General features: G+C 39.0%; 1 protein-coding gene across 1 annotated transcript in view; it reads right to left on the bottom strand.

Annotated features, from left to right (window-relative positions):
* LOC126236335 (uncharacterized) overlaps nt 1–22,472 on the bottom strand; it is an 86,547-nt gene that overhangs the window by 5,758 nt on the left and 58,317 nt on the right. The window lies entirely within an intron of this gene.

Below are 22,472 nucleotides of genomic sequence, written 5' to 3'. Positions count from 1 at the left end.
GCCATTAAAATTGCTACACCAAGAAGAAATGCAGATGATAAACAGGTATTCATTGGACAAATATATTATACTAGAACTAACATGTGATTATATTTTCACGCAATTTTGGTGCATAGATCCTGAGAAATCAGTATCCAGAACAACCATCTTTGGCTGTAATAACGGCCTTAATACACCTGGGCATTGAGTCTAACAGAGCTTGGATGGCGTGTACAGGTACAGCTGCCCATGCAGCTTAAACACGATACTGCAGTTCATCATGAGTAGTGACTGGCGTATTGTGACAAGCCAGTTGCTCGTCCAACATTGACCACACGTTTTCAATTGGTGAGAGATCTGGAGAATGTGGTGGCCAGGGCAGCCGTCGAACATTTTCTGTATCCAGAAAGACCCTTACAAGACCTGCAACATGTGGCCATGCATTATCCTGCTGAAATGTAGGGTTTCGCAGGGATCAAATGAAGGGTAGAGCCACGGGTCGTAACACATCTGAAATGTAACGTCCACTGTTCAAACTGCCATCAATGCGAACAAGAGGTGACTGAGACATGTAACCAATGGCACCCCATACCATCACGCCGGGTAATATGCCAGTATGGCGATGACGAATACACACTTCCAATGTGCGTTCACCGCGATGTCGCCAAACATGGATGCGACCATCATAATGCTGTAAACAGAACCTGGAATCATCTGAAAAAATGACGTTTTGCCATTCGTGCACCCAGGTTCGTCATTGAGTACACCATCGCAGGCGCTCCTGCCTATGATGCAGCAACAAGGGTAACCGCAGCCATGGTCTCCGAGCTGATAGTCCATGCTGCTGCAAACGTGATCAAACTGTTCGTGCAGATGGTTGTTGTCTTGCAAACGCCCCATCTGTTGACTCAGGGATTGAGACGTGGCTGCACGATCCATTACAGCCATGCAGATAAGATGCCTGTCATCTCGACTGCTAGTGATATGAGGCCATTGGTATCCAGCACGGCGTTCCATATTACCCTCCTCAACCCACCAGTTCCATATTCTGCTAACAGTCATTGGGTCTAGACCAACGCGAGCAGCAATGCCACTATACGATAAACCGCAATCGCGATAGGCTACAATCTGACCTTTATCAAAGTCGGAAATGTGATGGTACGGATTTCTCATCCTTACACGAGGCATCACAACAATGTTTCACCAGTCAATGCCGGTGAACTGCTGTTTGTGTATGAGAAATCGGTTGGAAACTTTCCTCATGTCAGCACGTTGTAGGTGTCGCCACCGGCGCCAGCCTTGTGTGAATGCTCTGAAAAGCTAATCATTTGCATATCACAGCATCTTCTTCCTGTCGTTTAAAGTTCGTGTCTGTAGCACGTTATCTTCATGGTGTAGCAATTTTAATGGCCAGTAGTGTATTTTACCTTTAGTTATACAAGTGAGTAAAATGTGACCAGTGTCATTTTCTCTTAAGTAACATGATTATCTTTACCAAAACTTACTAAAATTATATTCTTGCAACACTTCTAACAAGAATGTGTGTTATTTCCATTCAAAAACAATTTATTACTTTTGAAGATTGAACTTTGTGGTTTTTTTATATAAAAATACATAAAATACCATAATAGTCTATATTAAAAAATCCTTTATTCATATTGCATTACAAATATTGGGGATAAGTCCCTTTAATTACATTAATGTAATACTATGATCTAGATTTGGTGATATCCAAAGGAAGAACAATGAATACAGGATAAGAAAAATTGGAACCATGGAATTACTATACTTGGCAAAAATGGCACAATATTGGTGAAGATGAAATCAAAATTATTTTTACAGCGCTTATGTTGAATACCTTGTGATTGATATCCATAACTTTTGAAAATCAACAAAATAACCAGTTACATCATTCCTTGGTAAAGGTAAGTAGAGTACTATGGCCCAGAGTATACATTAAACTCTTCAAAAAGACTCTGGAGGTAAGTTGCTTGGATGGAAATAAAAAGTCTCAAGAGTGAATAGATCACCCACCAATAAACAACCTTATCTTTCAGATTAGTAGTCAGAGTATTACTAATGGAAAAATCACTGGGTACAAATCCATCAAATTTCACTCTTAACACCAAAGTGGTTGTCCTTGTTTAGAATGTAGCCCATCAACATACAAGAGATAATTTATTTAAAGTGTGTATCTCATAAATACAAGTCATGGGTAGTACTGTCACATTTTGGAAGTATCAGTCAATCAAATAGCTAAAACCCCCATCTTTATTTTAGCCTTCAACAGCTACTGTAGCAGAACATTATTAAATACCTTTCATAAAACCCAAAGAAAACCTGACTATACGTATATAAACCCTGCCAGTGTCCCAAAGTTGATGTCTGATAGATGACTAATTTTTTTATTGGTGCATAAAATAGTTATTATAGTATACAACCTAGATAAATGTTACTAGGGAGACAGTCTTAGTGAAGAGGTGGTTAAACACAGTTTTGGAGTTCAAAATACTTTCCTTAGTATTCTGTGTAGATCAGTTTTATTTGGAATAGTAAATACCACATTCATGTATGGATGGTGAAGAATTGCTGTTATTCCCTGGGGCAAGTTGGCTATGAACCTGTTGCAGTAATGACAACAGAACTATGTCAATGCTGAATACTGATTCCATGAACTGATGGTGCATTATATTTTTTTGTAGTGGTGGCAACAGTTATTCTCTTGGTTGTCTTGTAAATCATCTGTCAGATACGGTTGTCACTTGCATGAAAATTAAAATTCACTCAAGAAAACTAGAAAATTATGAGATAGAACTGCTCGCCAGGAGGCAAAATATTTAGTACTGCTCACAGACACATATGAAAGTGTACGACTAACTTTTAGAATTATGATTTCCATCCTTCTATCCTGAAGAATGAACTAATGATTCCGCTGACATAAATCTACTGTTATTACTGCAACAGTTTGTAGAGTAACGTGATGTTCATGAGAACATCATGTTCCACTGTGGTACAGTAGCCAAAGGTGGTCATGTTCTATGTTAACTTGGTATATTAAGAAAAATAAAAAAAACATCCACTGTATGCACCCTCATATCTGTATATGCATATCATGTGGACAAAATTTGGACATGCAGCAGCCAAAATTCAGAATGAAATAAAAAAAAGGGGGCCACTGGCTGTGGATGATGCATGGTGGTTTGATGGTACGTATGGAAGGTGCAGTGAACTCCTTAGGGCAAGAGGGTCACCAACGTTGTCAAGGGTCAGAACAAATAATGACTGTTTTGAACTGAATTTGATGGTAGACACTGCTTGAAAAGCTCCACTGTATGCTAAGTTACTTGATTGTCATCTTTCAGAATGTTATTGTGAAATGGATCTGCTGTTTATTTGAATCGAGTGGTTCAGATATAGAAGAATCACTGAAGAAAGAAGTAAATGGATTATTTCAGTAGTTCAAAGTAGTGAAGAAAATTTAAAATGAAGATTGAACAAGTTCTGAAGAGACTTTAACAAAATATTAAGAAGAAATGAGATCTTGCTACGAGCACAACAGATCAACAAGATAACTTATACACTGCACACGATACATTGTGATACAACTTTCAAGGCATTATTGAAAATAAATTATTTAAAATTATTTTGAAATAATATTTAAAGAAGTTATCTATAATTTAAAGGATGCAATAGTGCTGGGAACTTATAAAGACCAGCCAGAATTACTAAAATGTAGTACATGCATCACAAATATCGAGCACATCTTACATACTTCGCAACGTAAAAATAAATTCTCAGTGGGATTGGAAAAGAAGATAGTCAATTTGGTAATTAGATGTCTGGTTATGAGCTGGTATACATTTTGAGACTAAGGCATCTCTTCACCAACCTGGCGGCAGCATTTTATTTCTACATTACTGGTGGTGAAACTTTGTGACAAGTGACATAGTGAGATTTCATGTCATAAATCTGTTTCAGTTATTGGTAAATTATAATAGATTTTATTTTGCCAATAGTTATGCATGCAATGGAAGCAAAAACAATGGAATCTATAGAACCATCAGAAATGCCTGAAGGGTTTCAGGAATTAACAACTAGCCTTATGAACACATTAGAAGATAATGATAAGAGATTACAAACACTAAACTGACTACAAGAATGATATATTAAGCATTTAGAGGAAAATATACACGACCTGTCTAAAAAGTATCCAACCTTTGGCCAGAAAAAATATTTCTAATACGTGACAGGGTTGGACCCTAATCACCTTCAAAGTAAGCCCCTTGTGCTTGCACACACTTAGCCCACTGATCCTCCCACTGCCAGAAACACCTCTGGAAGTCTTCTTCTGGAATGGTGTTCAGCTCCATCATTGTGTTCCGCATTATCTCTTCTCTACTCTCAAAATGGGATCCTTTCAGTGGCATCTTCAATTTTGGAAACAACCAGAAGTCGCAAGGACCCACGTCTCGAGAATAGGCTGTAATTCCATGTTTGGCCAAGAAATTTTGGATCAAGTGGGATGAATGTGTGGGGGCGTTGTTGTGATGCAATTGCTAGTTTTTCGCTGTCCACATGTCTGGTCTCTTGTGCCGAAGTGCATCATGGAGTCTCCGGAGAACATCTCGACAGTACTCCTTTGACACTGTTTGTCCTTCCGGTGCGTATTCGTGATACACAATTCCATGGACATCAAAGAAGACAGTCAGCATCACCTTGATTTTGCTTCGCACCTGCTGCACTTTCTTCAGCCTTGGAGACTCTAGATGCTTCCATTGTGACGACTGTCTTTTTGTTTCCTGGTGGTACTCATACAACCATGACTCATCTCCAGTTATCACAGTGTTCAGAAACCCAGGATCAATGTTGGTATCCAGAAGGTCCTCTGCAATGTCAAAACGGAGGTCTTTTTGTTCCGGTGACTACAATTTGGGCGCGAATTTCACAGCCACTCAGTGCATGTTCAAATCATCATGCAAAATTGCATGTGCAGAATCTTTATACTCACTTCAACCTCTTGGGCAACCTCCCACATGGCCAAACGACAATCAGCCATCACCGAATTTTGCACTCTCTCAACGACAGCTGCACTCCAAGCAGTTTGGGAGTTTGGGGCCTGCCAGAACACAGGTCACTCTCCGCTGATGTGCGGCCATTTTTGAATTGGTTGAACCACTCCTTAATTTGTGTTACACCCATCGAATCTTCTCCAAACACGTGCTGAATCTTACAAATTGTTTTGCATTGAGAATCACCAAGCTTTTGACAAAATTTGACGCAGTATCTTTGCTCAACACGTTCAGTCATCTTGAGAGAATCATTAATCCGACGAACACGTCTTGTAGCACCTCACTCAGTGACCGGCAGGCAGTGACTGACGCGCTGGAAGCCGGGGACAAAATTCACACATGTGCATAAAGGTCTCTTCTTTTACTGTGTATAGTCATGCCACGCTATCGTCTCTATTTTGCATGGGAAAATCGAAGGTCGAATACATTTTAGACAGACCTCATACATAAGAAAGTTGAGAAAACCATTAAAACAGAATTTCTGTCTCAAGTAACCACACAAGAAAAAAAGAGCAGATTCTTTAGAAAATAACCAAAATTCTACCAGCAACAGTAGATACTGTACTGACTACTAAACCTGTAGGTCATTTTACAGGTGTCAAAGAAAATTTCTAAGCAGTAAGAAATGAAATCTCAAAGACACAAGAAAGAATCCACATACTACATTAACCAGTTTACAGAAATGACTGCAAGGTTTTGTAGAGTGAAAAGTATGGGACGCTGTGGAATCTTCTTGTGGACATACTACTTCTGTGGCTAGTACTGCACAACAACGAGAAGAATTTTGAAAATTATGGGATGCTTTAGAGAAAACGCAATCAGACCTTGAAAAAAGAGGGAACAATGCTAATGGAGGCTTGTCTAAAGAATTGTTGGATGAATTCCAATTAGAATCAGATTTAAATTTATCCAAGCAATTTCCCAAGTTGAAACCGAAGGGGGAAGTACATCCCGCTTGTTTGTTACGAGCATTTTCTAGATAATTACCAAGTAAGTGGGAAGATTCACAAAAAATAGATTTTGCATTAGGCTATTTAACTGGAGATGCAGCAGAATGGGACAGTGCCCATTCTGTAGACTTCAACTCTTGAGAAGATTTCGAAAGTAGTTTCAAGAGGAAATATTGGCCAGATAGCATGCAGGAAAAATTAACACTTGACGTACTTGATCCTAAATTATAACAACAGTAGGGTTCCCTACAAGAAGTATGTAGATGGAACTTTACACAGGCCAAATATTTAGACAATAAAATAGAAGAAGGACATTTAGTTAAAATATTGGCAAGACGATTAGCCTAACATGTACATAAAGAAGTCTGGCATCAAGGATGGGTAAATGTTGTTAACATATACCGAGTTGTTAGATCATTTAAACACAAAAAGGACGTGCTATTTCCATGGGGTAGCGATGCATCAGAGAATAATGAAGGAAATCATTATCCTCCCAGATGAAAGGAAATTTTGTACGGCCAAAAGCACTATTACAGTAAGGGAAACAACTGAACAAACAAATAGTCAATGAAATTTACTTCCAACAATCGTTCCAGCACTGGAAACAATTTTCATGATACCACATGCATACAATTACCACCTGTGATTGGCCACTACAAGAAGAAACATCAGTAGAGAAGGAACAATTAAAATCTATAATTGTGGAAAAAAATTGAAATGAACGCAGATATTCGTGTAGATCCAGGCAATGAGATATCAATAATTTTGCAGGAATTTATGTCCTTGATTTGTAGTAAATGGAAATGTCCAGCACTGCCAGTGAATGGTGTTTATGTAATAGACAAAATGGGAAGTAAAGGTAAGCCTATAAAAATAGGAACAAGAGCACCAATAACAGTGAATGGTTATGTTTTTTACCAATCTTTATTAATTGCTCCAAATTCAAATTTGCATTTATTACTAGAACTTGATTGGTTGTCACAACATAAAGTGTCACTCAATTTTGACACTAACAGAGTATCATGGAGGAGCAGAACTATTTCTTATAATGTACTACTGAAGAATAAAACAAAAGAAATGAGCCAGGATTTAAAAGAGGTAGCCAAGATACAACAGGGAGCTACTGCTAAAACAGTAATAGTTGAGAATACTGTAGATAAAATGCCTGAAATCCAAGAAGTTTACATCTGAAGTCTTGTGAATCAGATATTCTGACAGAGAACAAAAGCAGGAATCATATGACAAGGCAAGAGGACATTTTCTGTAAGTCAGCTGCTATTCCTATGAGTTTACAAAAAGAGGCACATAAAGAGATACACAAAATGATCGAAAATAGGATCACTGAACACAGTGTAATTGTATACAATAATCCATTATTGATAGTGAACAAAGTTACTGGTGGAGTGTGATTAGTATCAGATGCTCACACATTAAACAAACACATGAAACAGAAAGATACCAATCAATAGGAATACACAAACTACTATCCAGATTTGAGAAAGCCAATTCCTTTTGTTCACTGGATCTCACAGCTGGGTACTGGAAAGTGAAATTGCATGAATATTCACGAAAATATACAGATTTTCTGTTTGAAAGGAAGTCTTAACAGTTCTGAGTGCTTCCATTTGGTTTGAATATATCAGTATCTGTTTTTATAAGAGCATTAGACAAAGCACTAGATGATTTCATAAAAGATTTACTAAGATATGTAGACAATTTGCTTTTAATATAAAAATAATGGGAGGAACATTTTGAATTATTAACCAGAACCTTATATAGGCTATGCAAGCAAGGTATTACAATTAAGTTAATGAACTCTCACTTCAGCAGAAATGAATTGAAATTTTTAGGACATACAGTACGAGTTAAAAGAGTTACAACCTGACCCTGAAAGAATATGAGCAATCAAAGATTGCCCAGTGCCAAGAAATGCCAAGCAACTATGTCAGTTTTGGCTTTAGGCAGATTCTACCAACATTTCATAAAAGATTGATCCATGAATAATCGGTGCTTGTTGTCATTGCTTAAGCAAAGAACTAAATGGAAATGGGATGAGGGAATGGCTGAAGCCTGTAACAAAATTAAACATTCTTCATTAGATGCTAAGCTACTAAGGCATCCAAAGATACATCAACCTTTTAAGTTAGTTACGGATGCTTCGGAATATGGATTAGGATGTGAACTGTTTCATGAGAAATGGGATCCAACACAAGGAGAATACAATACTGTTACTTTTCCTAGCCGAAGTCTTAATAAGAATGAATTAAATTATACAGCTACAGAAAAGAAATTATTAGTTATTGTATGGAGTTTAAAGAAGTTTCATATGCTTGTATGGGGCTCAAAGATAGTAATATACACTAACGAAGAAACTTTGAGTTTCTTAATGGAGAGTTAACTCCTTTGCAGTAGAATAATGAGACGGGTATTATTTTTGAAGGAGTTTACAATAGAGATAAGTTACATTAAAGGGTCATTAAATATAGCACCCGATGCACTTTACCGATCACCCCTTGCAATGAATATAGAACAGAGGGACCAGGAATCAGTTTTATTATTAACTTTTTATCTAAAAGTTAGCCTGTAATGAAGTGAGAACTCTACCAAAAACAATCAAGGAGGGAGTTAAAGTAAATGAGTTTTTCAGTCATATATTGTAATTATTGGAGCAGGATATTTTATCAGGAAATGAAAGGAAATGCTGGATCATTTGCAAAGATACTTTGTTTAGGAGACTAAATGAGAACACTCATTATTGGAGAATGTGAGTCCCTAAAGTTGCAGTAGATGATTTGATTTGGTTTTTTACATAGAGATTATGGACACTTTGGAATATGGAAATTCATTAAACATATGACAAAATTTTATTATTTTAAAAATATAAGCAGAAAATTAAGAAATATATTATGAACTTGTGAACTGCATCAAAAGATGAAAGTTGACAGTAATAAAGTAACTTATGAACTGTATGCAATAATACCTTATGCATTATATGACCCATCAACTGTGGATTTGTATGGGCCACTACCAAAAAGGGAGAGGAGGTGTTACCTACAATATTGTGAGACTAGAATGCTGGACCAAGTATATAAAACTACAGCCAATCAAATCAGCAAATTCAGTCATGATAGTTAACTGTCTGAGAAAATACTTTTGAGACATGGGAAAATCAAGTTGTTTATTAACCAATGATGGAACATAGTTTACTAGTAATACTTTTAAGGAGTTACTCACCTGGGAAGGTATTAGACATGTTACTATTTCTACATTCCACCCATAGTTGAACTTGTCTAAGAGAATACTGTGGGAAATCAATGTGCAGAGCATATTGTTCACACAGACACACTACATGGGCACAGATGATCCTTGAGTTCCAGGTTATTTTAAAGAACCTTCCACACTTATCTACTGGGCACTCACTAACAGAAGTAACTTAATAAGCAATTTATTGGAGAACTGTTATTAAAACATTTCACCCGGTCAGACATTGTGAACATAACCTTTGATGATATACAAAAGCAAGCAGAACAGTTAAAACATCAATCAGAAATTAAGAGTCAAAGCACATAATGAGAAACCAGTCACACCTCACTTAAACATATGTGAATTAGTACTAGCAAAGTCACTTCATGAGAGTTCCAAATTGAAAATGGAGATTGGAAATTTTTTTCGTCATTACAAAGGACCCTATAAAATAATCACACAATGCAGAATCCAGGAAAGAATGCAACAATATTATGAAAAGGATAGTTGCTACTCACCATGTAGCAGAGATGCTAAGTTGCAGATAGTCACAACAAAAAATCTGTCACAAATAAGTTTTCAGCAAGCAAGGCTGTCATAAAGAAAATAAACACACACACGCACACAAATGCTATATTAATGGAACAAAATGGCATACCATTATAATTCTTGCATGGAGAGAAGGTTATTTTATGTGTTCAAAGTGAATTCGAGGATTTTCAAAAGCCCAACACATGCAGCTGTGGCAGTTTACAGTACCGTTCAGATGAAATTGCGCCTCATTGGAACCAGATAACCATCCCTGCAAATTGCTGATCCTCATGAAGCATGCCTTCAAACTACTTGCAATACACTATCCTTCAACACGGGTTGCCCTTGTTCATAACATACAGTGATCTTGGAACGTACACTTTTCACTCTGCAGCCTTCAGAATTCATCGTATGGTCGATCGGCTTACCCTGCTTTCAGGTGCACCCTGCTTCACAGATTTTTAAGGCGACCTAGTAAAATGCTGCAACGCAGCAGCACTGGAAACTGCACTTGTTGATGTTTTTGGTCGGCCAGGCCTTTCCTTATGCACATTCTGAACAGTACTGTAGGTTTCAAATTTATTCTGAATACAAAAATTTGCCATACATGTTGGTGGTTAACTTTGATACACATTATGACATTGCCATTGTACTGCCATCATGTTTTCATATTTCCAGTACAACTTCAATATGGATTTGTGTCGCTCAAACGACAATCTTACTTCTCTCATTGCTGCACTGTCATCTGCTGGAAAATGTGTGCCAAGATCTGTTGAGACAACACATGCTACCACGCAGAATTGAAAAGGTATGTCATGTTGTTCCAAAGATATTAACTATCAAAGAGTGTCTACATTTTTCTGGATCCCTCTGTATTTCCCTCCTCCCTACCACCTCCATTGTCTCTGACGTTAGTGCCTTTTCTAGCAGAAAAGTGTTCAAAGTATTAATTATGGGAGCTGTAATTCTAGGAGATGTTAATATCTATTTCCACAGCCTCTGACAATATCTCCTGCAGCAGGACACAAAATATCAGCAAGAAAGATACGTCAAAGACCCAAATGCCTTGTAACATAAAAGAACTCTATCCATTGTGAACTTTATTTTTTGTCTCTGCATCCTTGTCATGTACTAGCTACAGCCATTTTGCACCAATATCTCAAATGCAATGACTTCATACTGTCTGATGCTTCAGTAAGCCCACCTCATATGGGGTAAGATTCATTGTATGCTTACTTACTGGTTCACAACAAAGCTCCCAAGGGAACTCGATCCTCTGCAGGGAATTTTGCATGCTTTTTGCGATAGCCACAATGTTACTTCTGTTCCAGGATTCTCTGAATGCTATCTGTATTGGCCGATCAGGAGTCCTGTTGGTGTCTGACGTCACATCTTAGAAGGTGGGGTCTCACAAGGAATGCTGATTAACCCTTGAGCCAAAACAGAATGTCACACACCTGCCAGTTGCTTTGCAATATTTCTCAGAAGATTATAATGAAACTGTTTGGTAAAGATTCTCTCGCTTCTCGTAGTCTCATTCATCAGCTCTGTGTCAAACTCCATATCATTTCATTAATGGTCATGGTTGTGGTATTTCATAATTAAGTCAACCCACTACACAAAATTCAAATAGTTTACAATGAAAAATAGGTGTCACTATGAGTTTACTTTTGCTGTGTGTGAGGTCATACAATGCTGCATATGAAATGTAGCTAACATATTGATTTTTTTCTTTAAATTTGGAACAAGATCTGTACCTATCTTCAATTACCTGAAAACAGATTGTGTGTAGTGCACTAACTTCTGCTTGCAGGCACAATGGTGAAGTGTGAATTAAATATTCATAACATTACTCATTACAATGAAATACAGGCAAATGCAGATTTTTTTCAATGGAACAATGTAATTTTTTAAGGGTCATCAATAGTTGGTGAAACGAAAATTGTTGTGGGTCTTGCAACAACATAAGTAAAGAAATTATAGTTTATTTTATTCCAAGAATGGGGTTTTTCATAAATTGCTGACCTGTATTGCCCTCAGTTACTAGTTTAATAATACACTATTCCAGGATTCCACAACAATTTCAACTGCAGTAGAATGTTGGTGAGGCGAATCTTCAAAGCATCTGGTGTGTTTAGGCAATGCAAAAGTATGGACTAAAATTAGTCATGCTCAAATGACACCAAGGAACTGTGAGTGGTGATTCGAGCAGACTGGGATTTTTGTAGTAAGATGTCATCAGATACCTATTTGTATCCCTGCCATGACTATAGGTCAAATGCATGAAACAAAAGGATTAACATTACCAACTGAGAATAACAGATTATCAACACATTGTATGACATTGTGGGTTGCTTGCTAGAACTGTAGTTTTTTGATGCCACCAATAACATCATCTTCCATGCCAAATTTCACTCAATTTGGAAATATAATTCTAGATGCAACCATTATTTTTAATAGGGCCTGTCTTGTTTGTCTGTCAGTACATGATGTCCTCCAAATTTATTTTTCTTAAAAAATAACCACTTCTAACATTTTCTTCCAATTATTTGTTCCACCACTGCAGAAGAATAACCTTGCTAACTGAAGAGCAGTTTTGTATACAGCCCTACCTAAATAGCAAATTCAAACTAGGTTCTAAGTCAGTTACTCATTGCATCCAAATCATCATTTGCATCAACAACTTTCAGTACAAAATTTTGGAGGGAGAGTCTCTCATCTCCCTGCATTTTTAATGAAGATTTGAGTGTAATGTCTCATAACCATAACTGGAGACAAAACACAAACCCTGGATGGACAAGGATGGGGACATGAACCCAATGTTATCTTCTTCAAAATACCATCCTGACATTTGCCTGAATTGATTTAGGGCAACTGTGGAATACTTAAAAATCAAGAGAGGCAGCTAGGGACTTAAACTCATATTTAATGCCTTAATCACTAGGCCACTTAGTGTGACCCTGCATTTTAATCTGAATCTGCACATGGCTGGAAGAACAGGGATGATAAAGATACAGCATCCACATCCTCTTTGTTAGTGGAAGTCCAGTAGCAATCTGAAAAAGTACAGTTTATAGAAGACCATCACCTCATCTAAGACGTGTGAGGTGGGCAATGCTGCAAAGTAAGGGATGGCCTACAGGGGTAAAGTGCAGTGGGGTCTTTGTGTGCCCCGGGACCGATATGGTAGCAGTGAAGGCCCTATGGTGAAGTTGTGATAGGCTAACTAGCTGACAACGGATCAGTAACTAGCTTTCAACAAGGGAGCTAGCCTCGGGAAGGATGGCTAAAAAAAGACAATGGTCTGGCAAGGCAAACACACTATGAATTGGAACTTTGAACATTGGAACACTGGCAGGAAAGGTAGAAGAAATAGTGGATATGATGGAAAGGAGAAAGCTAGTGATTTTAGGCACGGTAGAGACAAGAGGGAAAGCAAAACACAGTAGGGAACTGAGGAAAGGTTACAGATTATATTGGAGTAGAAATTAAGAAGGAAGACAAAAGGGAGAGGGAGTTGTTGTGAGGGATGGTCTAAAAGAAGAGATACAGAGAACAAGTGACAGGATAATAAAGATCAGAATAGTAACAAAGGGAAGAAGTGTGGAGGTGAAAATAAATAAATAAACAGCCACAAAATAGTGTGGCACAGCAGTAATCTACTGCAGAACTCTTTGATGGATTACATGCTCTATGATAGGAAAATGAAAAGGACTAGAATGGATACAAAAATACTACTATCTTAGGCATTGGATAGTGACCACTTGTTACTGGGAATGAGCATGAGAATTATGAAAGAATGAAAGAAGACAGAGGACCAAGAAGAGAGAATTAGAGTATGGAAACTGAAGGGAAAGGAAGTCATGGACAACTATCAGGAGATTAGAAAAGAAAGGTTACCAAAGAATGAGCTAAAAACAGGAGAAGAGGGATGCAAACAATTTCAAAGTGCTATAGTAGAAACTGCAGTAGCTCTATGTGAAAGTAGAAGCAGCAGAAAATGGTGGAAGGAGAGGCTATGGTGGAATAAAAAAGTCACGGAAGTAGTGGGAAGGAAAGACAAGGCCTCCAGACTGTGGTTCCAGAAAGGAATGAATTAACAAGAGAGGAGTGTACGAAAAAGAAGAAAGATGCAAATAAGGTATTGGTTGACAAGAGAAGAAATTGGGTGGAAAAATGGACAAAGATGATGGAGGAAGATAGCAAAGGCACTAAGAAAGTACTGTAAAGAATGATCAAAAGAAAGAGGAAAAGTTGAGAGAGAATGCAACAACGATAGATGGAAATGTCAATGAGGTTAATAACAAAGACACCACTGAAGACAGTCTGGAAAGAATACTTTGAATGTCTGCTAAATCCTAATGGACTTGGAGATAAGAATAACAGACTAAAGAATGTAGAAGTAAACTCTGGTAGGAGGGCAGGGGGTGGAGGAGCTGACATGGAAAGAAATGGAAACGACACTGGGCAAGGTGAAAGGAGGAAAGGCAGTGGATATGGATAAAGTAAGTAACAAAATGGTGAAGGCAACAGGGGAGGTTGGGAAACAGAGGCTGTATCATATGATGAGGGTGGTGTGAAATGAAAAGAAGACTCCAAAAGATTGGAACAGGGCACTAATTATTCCTATGTTCCAAAAGGGAGTAGGAAGGATTGCAGAAACTGCAGGGGAGTCACAATGACACCACACTGTGCCAAGTTACATAAAAAGGTCCTGGAGAACAGAAGAGGAACAGCATAGCTTCAAACCTGGAAGGTCAGCTGTTGACCTCACATCTGCAGTGAGGTAACTCTATGAGCACCATTATGAATTTGGGGAAGACCTCATGATGCCTTTCTCAATATAGAAAAGGCATTTGATAGCATCTGTTGAAGAAAGATCTGGGAAGCACTAGAAAAGAAGAGAGTGGAAACAGATATGACAACCAGAGTGGAGGAGATATACTGTGTAAGTTTGAGTTGTGTGAAAGTGGGAAATAAAAGGACCAATTGGTTCCAGCAAACAAGTGGAGCGAAACAGGCTCAGTGTTTTGTAACCTCTCCACTTCTTGGATGGCAAAAAAGCTGGAGGAGGAGATTCAGGAACAACTGTATGCTTGAGAAGAAACTGTGAGACAGTATGCGATAAAATTTAATGTAAACAAAAAAAAGTGAGATTCAGGTTACAGTTAGAAGGAATAATAGACAAACTATCATAATACGGATTGGAGGTGAACAACTGAAGACAGTGGAAAGTGTTAAGCACTTGGGAAGTGTGAATAGGAAAATGGAAGACACGAGAAAGAGGTCAGTGAATGTGGCAGAAACATTCCTGTGATGTGTTAGGAGCCTGATCTGGAACAAAGACATCCCATGGAAAAAAACAACAACAACAAAGAAGTGATTTACAGAAGTTAAAACATCCAGTATTGACCAATGCATCTGAAACATTAGTAATGAAGAAACACAGCATAAGGGAAATAGTGAAAGAGGAACCCTTGCAGAGCAGGAGCATCAAGGCTAAGATTGTGTGGGCACTTAAAGAGAATGAAAAACAAGAGGATTCCCACAAAGGTACACATAATGGAGATGTGAAGGAAATGACCACAGGGTTATTGGCTGTAAGGTGTGCAGGAGTGTACTGAAAAAAGAGACAAGGACTGGACCAGACTGAACACAGGAAAACAGTTATAAAACAGGACTAGAAGATGCAGCTGGGGCTGAAAACTGTTCAAGATGAAGGTGATGACAGTTTACAGTGTGCAGAGTAGTTAGATTCATTCCACTTGGCAGCATACCTCTTATGAATGAAGTTTCTTGGTTGGTGTAGTCTTACTAGTGTGTACAGACTGTTTATATTGTTCACCTTTATACTACAGTAAATCTCATATACCTCAGAAAACTGGACTGCACTCCTCCCAGAATGTCATTCTCACTTGGAAAATCGTGATTCACAGTACACAGTAGACTTCCCCACAATTAAAGCCAAAGCAGAATATTCCTTTATTTTATTTTATTTTGTACCTAAATGCAATCAAGTTATTTCCATAATTTGGCATCCGATAAAGTCTTGTCATAAATTATGAACAGATTATCTTGGATGTAACGTGGGTCCATCAGGTGCCATTTTAGCAGGTGGATCTGATCTGGCATTGAACCATATTTGTACACTGTCTACTTTGATCAGGGGGGAGAAAGCAAGTCTGCATGGGGGGCGAGGGGGGGGGGGGGGGGGGAAGAATGTCCAGGCTTTATAGTTCTGTCCTCCACATTTCCAATGTGTGGATCTGATTGGCATCCACTACCACTTAAGTTATTTGCAGGAAGATTTTCCATACCATACATGGCTTACAGCTGGTTAAGATCCATGCAGTGGCTCACACTGGTTGGCTTCCATCTTAGGCCTCTATACACCTGACCAATGTTTCTGTACATATTATGAGGGTGGAGAGAGGGTGACAGGGTGCAATGTTGATGGAGGCAGAGAGTTTGCATAAGGGTTCAGTTCAAGGATCCTGTCACAATACAAACTGACTAATTTATTGCACTGTTCACCTCCTTTGTATGTGAGATACAAACAAAGAGCCTCCCCAGAGATGACTGAGACCCACAATCGGATGCACTCTTAAAATACTGGCTAATGTCCTTCAAAAGCTGGTGAAACACGTGAATGGAGATAGCGTAATATGCAGATGATCAGATGCTCCTTTCACATTAGGGGCAAATCTGACTTTTTTTGAGCACACAATACAATTTGTTGTTTTTACAAAAAACTTGTAGATTTTTAACATGCTCTCTTTCAAATCATGTATATTCTCAGATTAACATCATTTTAGTTTTTCTGACTACAGTTTACAATTACTTTACCCCCATTGCCTATATTTTAGTCATCTGCATACCATTAACTTTTCTCACATTTAGATAATACCCTGCTCCAAAATCCTATTCTATCAAAAGTACAATTCACTATTGTCTCCTGTCCTACACCTAATAATTTCTCAGTTTCTAACATACACAAATGTACTGATTTTATTTCTCCTCCTCAGTTACATAGGCCACAAGAGAACTTCACTGTCACTTTTGTTTGTTAAAAAAATATATTTTTCATTAACAGCTATGTTAATGATGAGCACATATTCAAACAAGATTGCTTTAAAAATCATTACACTTAATCATCAGACCTCTACATTACAATATGATGCTATGAAATATTAAACAAATTTGCAAATCATCAAAGTGTCTACTTCACATTAACATCCTAAAAACATGACATAAAGTTCTCTAATTAATGTTCATTGTTATTCACAAAACTGATGAGAGATTCAATAGCATTAATATATGAAAAAACCTAGACGTTACTTATCAACTAAATAAATAGTTGTAACAAATCCATGATGTCTTTGAAAACAACTATACATATAAAATTATGGTTACTAAATTTAATATGTACAAATCAAAAAACTTTATCTATACAAAATGAATAGTAACATGGAAACTATTGCTCAAAACACTAACAAGCCATCAAACTGTCAAATTCTTCAATGGAAGAAGCCCTGTATGGATACCAGTGTTATATATAATGAGGCACAGTGAAACCTTCGCATTTGTTTGACAATGTGCTGCTAAAAATGTAGTAATCCAGAGCAGAAATCTAATATACAAGTGCAAATAATCATAGCAGCATATACTATGTCTGCAGGACATACTGTCTGATCATTTAGTAGTTACTGAGATTGCAATGTACGTGACATCACTGCCTTTGCAGATATATTTTTCAGAATCACATAAACTGACCTTTCTGTTTCATTATATTTTTCTTTTTGTTTAATAGTTTAACAGAATATCTAATACAATGGATGACAATATTATGAAAAGGACAGATGGCTACTTACCACATAGTGGAGATGCTGGGTCGCAGACAGGCACATCAAAAAGACTGCTAAACAAATAAGCTTTCAGCCAAAAGTACTACTTCTGAATTAGACAACATACACCCACACATTCACTCAAATGCAACACACACACACACAAGACCACTGTCTCTGGCTGACAAAGCCAGACTGCAGGCTACAGTGCATGATGGGAGGAGCAATCTGGGTGGTGGGGGTAAGGAGGAGGATGAGACAGGTAGGGGGAGGGATAACAAGGTAGGGGTATGGGACGTAAAGCACTGCTTGTTGGAGCATACAGAGATGAGGTGGCGAACCAACTAGGCACAGTTGGGATGTTCGAGAGAGGGGGGGGGGGGGTGAGAAAGGAGAGAAGTAAAAAGACTGGCATGCACTGGTGGAATAGAAGGCTGTGTAGCGCTGGAGTTGGAACAGGGAAGAGGGTAGGTGGATGAAGCGAAGGTTGAGGCCATGAGTATTATGAGAATGTAGGGTACACTGCAGGGAGAGTTCCAACCTACACAGTTCAGAAAAGCTGGTGTTGTAGGAAGGATCCAGATAGCACAAGCTGTGAAGCAGTCATTGAAATGAAGAATTCTGTGTTGGGCAGCATGCTCAGCAACTGGGTGGTCCAGCTGTTTGTTGGAAACAGTTTGCCAATGACCATTCCAGCACAGAGACAGTATTTTAGTTGTCATGCCCACGTATTATGCAGTGCAGTAGTCGCAGCTTACCTCATAGATCACATGGCTGGTTTCAGAGAGAGGATGTATGGGGCAGGTCTTGCACCTAAGTCTATTACAGGACATTCCTCATTTCAGGGCATGATGAGAGCTAGTCGAAACCCTGCTGGAAAATGAGATTCACTTGCTCCAGTCCTGGGTGGTACTGAGTCATGAGGGGAGCACTCTTCTGTGACCAGACGGTGAGACTTTTGGAGGTCTTGTGTGACTGGAGCGATAAGGCATGGGAGATCCGTTTCTGTACAAGGTTGGAAGCGCAATTTCCATCTGTGAAGGCCTCAGTGGGTCCCTTGGTATATTTTGAGACAGACTGCTTGTTACTACAGATGCAATGGCCACAGGTGGTTAGGATGTATGGAACGGGCTTCATGGTATGGAATGGGTGGCAGCTGTTGAAGTGGAGGTATTGTTGGTGGTTGGTAGGTTTGATATGGACAGAGGTGATGAGGTAGTCATCTATGAGGTGAAGGTCAACATCAAGAAAGGTGGCTTGTTGGGTTGAGAAAGACCAGGTGAAGAGAACTGGGGAGAAGGTGTTGAGGTTCTGGAGGAATGTGGATGGGGTGTCCTCACCCTTGATCCAGATCGTTAGTGAATTTGAGCCAGGTGAGGGGTTTGCTATTTGAGTGGTTAAAAAGGATTCCCCAAGATGGTCCATGAACAGGTTACATATGACGGAGCCATGTGGGTGCTGTGTGTTTGTATGTGATGCCTTCAAATGAGAAGCAATTGTGGTTGAGGATATAGTTGGTCACTGTGACCTGGAAGGATGTTGTAGGTTTGAAACCTGCCAGGCATTGGGAAAGGCAGTGCTCAATAGAGGCAAGGCCATGGGCATTAGGGATGTTGTGTAAAGGGAGATGGCACCAATTGGATTGGTAAAGGAAATGCAACTGTGGAGAGTTGGTGGAGGAAATGGCTGGTATTTTTGATATACAAAGGTGGATTGCAGGTAACAGGCTGAAGGTGTTGTTCTATGAGAGCAGGGTTTCTCTCAGTGGTGGCACAGTAACTAGCCACAACAGGGCATCCTGGGTGGTTGGATTTATGGATGGTAGGAGTGCGGGCAGTGGTAGGTGTGAGGAGAGAAATGGACTCTGGGGAGAGATTCTAGGATGGGACTAAGGAGATCCTGTTGGATTTCTGGAATGAGGACGCTGTGGCAGGGTTTGTAGGTGGATGAATATGACAGCTAGTGAAGTCCTTCTGCCATACAATCCTTGTGGTTCAAAACAACAGTAATGTAGACTTTGTCAGTAGGTAGGATTATAAGATTGAGATCAGTTCTTAGATGCAACATTGTGGTACTTTCTGCAGATATAAGGTTTGTTTGCATTTTGACAGATTTGGGGAATGATGGTGAGACAACGTTTGAGCTTAAGAAATTCTGGAAAGTTAACAGGGGGTGATGAAGGAGGGATGAAACATTCAAAAATACTTCTGAGCAACTCTGCAATACTGATGATTTAAAGGTGCACTCTGTCTGACCATCCCAATTTCAACCCTGCTCCTAACTCCCTACCCCACGGCTTATAACCCTGCAATAGACCTAGATGTAAGACCTGTCCCACACACCCTTCCACTATCACGTACTCCAGTCCTGTCATTGGCATCTCCTACCCCCATCAACGGTACGACCACTTGTGAAAGCAGCCATGTGATCTACCAACTTAGCTGCAACTACTGTATTACATTCTACATGGATATGATGACTAACAAGTTATCTGTCTGTTCATATGAGTGGCCATTGCCAAACTGTGACCAAGAGACAGCTGGACCACCAAGTTGCTGACCACACCGGCCAATACATTGTGCCTGACTACAGTGACTGCTTAACAGCCTGTGCCATCTGGATTTTTCCCTCCAACACTAGCTTCTCTAAACTGCACAGGTGAGTACACTCCCTGCAACATATCTTTTGTTCCCATAACCCCTTGTACTATTGCTTTGCTGATCTGTATGCTCCACCTGCCTATTCCCTTCCCTACTCCCACTCCAGCCTTACACAAATGTAAGCACCTGTTTAGTCTTTTTCTCTTCTCTATTTCTCTCCTCCTCTTTCACTGTAGTCCAGGCATCATCTCCTGTCGCCCCATCTCACATCTCCCCCCCCCCCCCCCCCACGTCTCTTCTGTGCCCCCATCACCCACCTCAGCAAAGATCACTGCTCACCTCAGATCTAGTAACTGTTCGGCCTAAGTGCTTGGTGATGAAAGAGGCCGTCTGTGTGTGTGTGTGTGTGTGTGTGTGTGTGTGTGTGTGTGTGTGTGTGTGTGTGTGTATGTGTGTGGGAGGGGGGGGTCTACGTCTGACAAAGGGTTTAGTCCAATAGCTGAATATTCTAGCAGCATCTTTCATTGTGCCTGGTGCCTGTCTGCCACTCAGTATCTCCTCTATGTGGTGGATAGCATCTATACTTTCTTACTGTTGTCACTCCATATCGAATTTTCCATTATTTATTTATACTGATAAACCATGTGCTTAGATGTTGTCACTGCTATTTATTCTATTGTGTGGTTAGTTTGTAGAAGTTTACTATGGACAATTAAATTGTCACAATTATTGTCATTTGGAATCTTCCATTATATTTTGTACTATTTACTTATGCAATAACTACTCCATTCAGGCGACACGCTTTGTTGGTGCTGCACATTTTCACAATATTAACCGAGATAAACTGATGCTGCAGTGTCCATCTTCGGCACATCAGTGTAGAGGTTGTTACAGAAGCAGTTATGAGAGAAAGCCATTCAAAGCTGCCTTTGGAATTTTTCTTTGAGACCGCTTGAGCCAGAGTCATGATCTGATCTGAAATTCTAGATTCACATATTTTACTATTCACTGTCACACTATTGTATTTTATTGTATTGTTATATTGAGAAATTTCAAACATTTGCAAGTGCTGCGATAAACTCATATTGTTACTTTCAGTTGTGGGCTGAAACTTATTTATGCTCTTTTATAATTTTTGAGAAAAGTATGCCTAGCCTCATTCAGAACAATCATTCTTTAATTTCATTGCACAATTACATCATAAGTCTTATTTTGTAGAATTTTCGGACACTTACAAGACTATATTTCTGAACATTTCTGTAAGTTTCAAGTGCTGTAGACAACTTATTTTGTAGCAGTCAGCGTTTGTGATTCACAGCTACAGCCACAGAAAAGATCACCCACATTATCAGTGTACATCAGTGCAAATAAACATACACTTTTGAGAATTTTTGACATTATCATTGTCATGTGCATAAACTAATTCACAGTAAATCAACATTTGTGATTTAGCTACTGTACCACACACTTTAACTAACATATTGTGTTACATCTGGTTTTCCCTTTCACGAGGAGTACATATTATCTCCACTTATCATCAATTAAGTCTTTTTTTCAAGTTTGTTAGTGACCAAAATCAACCACAAAAAGTTTTCACTAGTAATCTTTACCATAGGCTTTTCCATTGCCTTAACAGAAATCTTGTCTTATGTATTTGGTTCACTCCTAATAGAGTATTAGTGTTTATTTGCTCAACATGTTAAGGTAGTCAGCAAGCTTAGTTCAAAATTATTTGTTCACTATCCTGTAAAACATTGAAACAGACACAGTGCACCCCCACTGTGAATGCTGTTCTTGAACATAAGATGAGATAGCTGATGTCCGTAAGCAGCTGGAAATCTCTGTAGCTACTGTCATATGATCGGCAACTGCTGTGAATCAGTGTGTTGGAGGAGCACCCAGAGTCATGTACCTGAAGTATTATGCTCTCCTGTGGATCCTGTCTTCTCCGCAGGAAGTATGGGATCTGTCATTACTTGTCCTCTTGATTGCAGGTGACATGTCAGTGGTAGAGCTAGGCATCCAGTACATGGTAGACAGGGCCAGGGAAGACGCAGTGTGTCATATCAATCCTCCTAACCAACAAGTTTGAGGTGGTGTCTTTCACTGAAACTGAAACTCAGCTATTGGGACTCATTTCACCTATTTTGGGGAAATCTGCTTGGCTGTGTGTCAAGAGGAGACAAATTAGAAAGGGTAGGAATCTACTGATCGTCGGTAGTTCAAATGTATGGTAAATAATGGTACCCCTTATGG

The sequence above is a fragment of the Schistocerca nitens genome, chromosome 2 (assembly GCF_023898315.1).
Source record: "Schistocerca nitens isolate TAMUIC-IGC-003100 chromosome 2, iqSchNite1.1, whole genome shotgun sequence".
NCBI lineage: Eukaryota > Metazoa > Arthropoda > Insecta > Orthoptera > Acrididae > Schistocerca > Schistocerca nitens.
This window is presented reverse-complemented; position numbering and strand designations above follow the sequence as displayed.